The sequence below is a fragment of the Triticum dicoccoides genome, chromosome 3B (genome assembly GCF_002162155.2).
Source record: "Triticum dicoccoides isolate Atlit2015 ecotype Zavitan chromosome 3B, WEW_v2.0, whole genome shotgun sequence".
Taxonomy (NCBI): Eukaryota; Viridiplantae; Streptophyta; class Magnoliopsida; order Poales; family Poaceae; genus Triticum; species Triticum dicoccoides.
Window position 1 is genome coordinate 31,512,573 of NC_041385.1, and position 4,406 is coordinate 31,516,978.

At 42.6% G+C, this 4,406-nt stretch overlaps 1 protein-coding gene across 9 annotated transcripts in view; it reads left to right on the forward strand.

Moving 5' to 3' along the window:
* The window catches only part of LOC119274545, an 11,859-nt gene that overhangs the window by 396 nt on the left and 7,057 nt on the right, over positions 1-4,406 (forward strand). For 2 of the 9 annotated variants that reach the window (XR_005135197.1, XR_005135205.1), the window contains exons 1-6: positions 848-1,051; positions 1,187-1,284; positions 2,236-2,303; positions 2,933-3,019; positions 3,719-3,818; positions 4,237-4,360. The gene's annotated coding sequence lies outside the window, so the exon portion shown is untranslated. Of the gene's footprint in view, positions 1-847; positions 1,052-1,186; positions 1,285-2,008; positions 2,145-2,235; positions 2,304-2,932; positions 3,020-3,718; positions 3,819-4,236; positions 4,361-4,406 lie in introns of those variants that run through there. The other 7 variants (XR_005135198.1, XR_005135200.1, XR_005135201.1 and 4 more) reach the window with 7 other exon arrangements.

Here is a 4,406-nt window from a genome sequence, read left to right on the forward strand (position 1 = left end):
TTTCGTTTTTACCTAAACTCGCTTGCTTACTGCACCACATATATTAAACTGAAACTTTCTTCTCTGCAAAGAGTAGAGTAGAGGTCCTGAATTCGCTTTCTAGAGCGCATCTATGACAATTATTTGATTAGATGTGAAAATTGCCGTGACTTAATCGATCGAAATGCAAGCAGAACCCAGAATAAATCTTGAAATCCTCAAGAGGAGAGCTATAAGATATTCCTATGTCCGTGCAAAAGGGGTATTAGACCGACATTCTTATGTGTAGGAGGATGTTCTGTTATGGGAGACACTTACTTGTCTTCCTTTTCATGGCAAAGCTAGTTAGTTGTCGCCTTCCTATAGTCTGCATTCTTGTACAGTAGAGGGTTATCCCTGTTTTGACAACAAGGTTGATCGAAATGGTGCCTTTCACTTCTATTGCAAAATTAAAATGCCCCTTCTTTCTGAATATGCATCTGCCTTTGCTTTTAATTTTGCCTCTTCATGTTTCATTTGGGATTTTACTAATTAGGCTTATTTGTCTGTCAGTGCCAGCCCCGCACCCTTGGCTTTGTTTCTCACAAAAGGCGGCTGATCTGAAGCCAAAGGTGGAACAATGGATGCCACATATGGTTGGCTCAAGCTACAGCTGGCAGACACCACCTAAAGATCAAGAGTTGACCATTCATAAGGTCAATAGACAAGTGCCGCTGTCTCCTCTCCCCTCTCACCCATGCCACCTCCACCTCCACCTTCAAGGGCGGCAGCCAACCACCACATCTCCGGCCACCAGAGTCTCAACCCCCCTCTCCAGCTGCTCCCAGTCTCGCGTATCATGTCCATCTCCGCCCGCTGGTGGTTGCGGGTCGAGCTCCGTGGCCAACTCCTCCATCGACGGTGATGGCGCTATCCCCGACGCGATTCCTTCCAAACCATCCCCGACGAGCCCACTTTCCTGATGGTGGACGCATGCCTCTCAACTCAATGGACGGCTGCTTCTAATATGGATGGATGACTCCTCCTCACGCGGCGGATTCGTCTCCTCTGCTCCTAGCGGCTCCTGCACATGGTGAGCTTTAGTTTTCCTCTCTCCCACTGCACCCCCACAATTAAATCTAGTCCCTTCTCTTCTGGAGCACGCACGACTTGCTTTTGTATGCACAGGATACAAGTCACTTCACTGCTTGCTTTTTTGTATGCACAGGATACAAGTCACTTCAGCAAAATGAAATAAATTTGGGCACTGGAAACCAGCTGCTTCTCACTCAGCGGATTCGTCTCCTTGTCCCCTCCTAGCGGCTGGTGAGCTTTAACCCCCCCGCCCCTTTCTCTCTTCTCTTGTTATCTTCTGGAACACGCACGACTTGCATTTGTACCCACAGGATACACATCACTTCACCGTTGGTTTGTTTGTTTGGTCGTTCAAACTGTATGTGCATGCCCAGAATTAAATCTGGTTGGACGTTCAATCCGCACCATTTTCTGCTTCAAATTATTTCTACATCTTCATAATCACACAGAGTGCATGAACAAGACACTAGTGCCAGAACAGGACATAGATTTAGGTTAATGATTTAGCATAATGAAAAGAAATTGGACACCGGTATCCGGCTTTTCAAATCTATACCCTTTTGTTCTTCACAGAATGTGTTTCTCACCCCTATGAGATTGTGGATCAAACTCAGGATCTAGTACTAGTTCATTCCTATCAAGTTGAATTCTATGGTAATTAATGTATTCTACTAGTGAAGTTGAATTCTGTCCAAGGGTATATATATAACCTATTGGTTATTGGTAAGACGGTAAATACAAATGTAGTTTATAGTGGGACAACTGAAATGAAATTGGAAATAGTAAGTACAATTATTAAGCGAAAACTTGTACAAAACGTGTTGCATTTCATGAAGAACATCCAGCAGAATTAATACTTGGAGCAGTTCTTTGGTATGGCCACGGAAGTAGCAAATTGTATGTCTGTCTGTCTGTTTGCTTGTACCAAGTACCCTCTATTCGTTTTCACCTGAACTCGCTTGCTTTCTGCGCCACATATATAAAACTGAAACTTCCTTTTCTGCAGAGAGTAGACAAGAGGTTTTGATCTTGCTATAGCACATCTATCACAATAATTGATTAGCTGTGAGAAAAATGAATCTTTATTCCTGGTTATTGCCTCTCTCTCTCTCTCTCTCTCTCTCTCTCTCTCTCTCTCTCTCTCTCTCTCTTTGCTTATGGTCTAATTTGTGACTACTACAGATGGAAGGTCGCAGATGAAGAAGTAACCCCAAGCAAATTGGAAGGCCCTGATGCCAAGTAACAAAAGCGTAATCTTCTTCTAACCTCACCTTCTTACTACAGATTCAAGTTGTTAGATAACTACTATGAATTGATGTCGTATATATGGAGCATTAGATGTGAAAATTGCCTTACCAGAGTCGAAACGAAAGCTGAACCTAAAATATATCTTGAAATCCTCAAAAGGAAAGCGTAATTATCTATGTTTGTACAGTAGAGCATTGGGGTTCAGTTTTTTTACATGCAAATGCGAGACATGGCATCGTTTTGCAACTGCCGCTTTGATAGATATACATACCTATGTACTTGGTGGTTTTCATGGCCTTGCTTGCTATTACATGGTTTTCCTTTGGGTAATCAGTATATATATGCACGTGGTGGTTAATTTGGCACCAAGAATTCTCTTGTTCTTGTTCTGATTTCCTTGCTGTCAAACTCATCATCTTCAAGACTTCATTTATTTTGTTTGGACATCTCCCAGACCTCAAGATAATTACAATATGTTCTCCGTTCTTAAAACTGAATGTGTGACCTCTCAGGATTTGAGACCAGCGACGACTGTGGCGAGCTCAGCCTTCCTTTGATCCACATCCTCTCCTCTATCTCCTCTATCAGACCAGATCCCATTTAATTTATTTTTCTGTTTGACTTGGCGCAGCAGCAGGTGCCTGACTCCATGGACGACCAGGACCTGAGTTGATGAGGATGACATCGTCGATTCCGATCCAGAACGCCACACATGGAGGTCGGTCTGTTTTTTTCGCTGCTCTGCTCTAGCCTGCCTGCCTAGTTTCTATTCTTCTTGGTTGTGAAACCAAACTAGGAGTAGCAACATTCTGCTAGATTTTGTGACTAGAGCATGATAAATAGTAGCCCTCATTTAAACCTGGATCTAGCTGGTTTTTCTTTGCCAATATATGCAAATAATCTGCTACTTGATTCGAGGTTGCCAGGATTAGCTCGGTTTCTGTACAAACCCAGGCACATGTTAACTGCACCAACACTACTAGTTAAGTAACATACCTGACCTAAATAAGCCCGGTCATGTAGAAAACCTGGGAAAATCAAACAGAAGACCAACTATTTGCATGGGTGCGCCTGTGGTAGCTACTAAGCACCAAGTGTAATTTTAACATAATAATCACCCAAATTTGTCTATTGCTACATCAAGATAGTAAATCTATGAGCAAATTGTATGTCTGTCTGTTAGCTTGCTTGCTACCAAGTACTCTCTGTTCGTTTTCGCCTGAACTAGCTTGCTTGCTAGATTTTCTTGTATAAAAAAACGTGTTTCTCTGCAGAGCGTAGAGGATAGATCCTGAATTTGCTTGCTAGAGCGCATCTATCACAATAATTGATTAGGTGTGAGAAAAACTGAAACTTTCTTCATGGTTATTGCTTCTCTCTCTGTTTCTTTACTTACGGTTTGATTTGTGATTACTAGAAGGCACCAGGTGAAACAACCACAAGCAGGGGATGGAAGGTCGCAGATGGAGAAGAAACCCCAAGCAAATTGGGAGGCCCTGATGCCAAGTAACAAAAGGGTAATCTTCTAACCTCACCTTCTTATACAGATTCAAGTTGTTAGATAACTACTATGCATTTCTGTCGTATATATGGAGCATCAGATGTGAAATTGCTTTGACGGAATTGAAACAAAAGCTGAACCTATAATATATCTTTAAATCCTCAAGAGGAAAGTTTTGAAAATTGCATTGATGGAATTGTAACAAAAGCTGAATCTTTAATATATCTTGAAATCCTCAAGAGGAAAGCGTAATTATCTCTGTTTGTGTAGTACAATGTTATCTCTGTTTGGACAGAAGGATTAATCAAAATGGTGCCTTTCACTTCTATTGCTAATTAAAATGCCTCAATTTTCTGTATGCATCTTCCTTTGCCTTTAATTTCAATCTCATGTTTGATTTGAAATTCTACTAATAAGGCTTTTGTGTCTGTCAGTGCCAGTCCTGCACCCTTGGCCGTCCCTGACGAGCCCACTATTACTAATGGTGGATGGCGTGCCTCTCAATGGACGGTTGCTTCTCATGGGGTGGATTCGTCTCCTCCCCCCTCCTAGCGGCTGGTGAACTTCAACCCCCCGCCCCCCGCCCCCTCCCCACCCCCGCCCC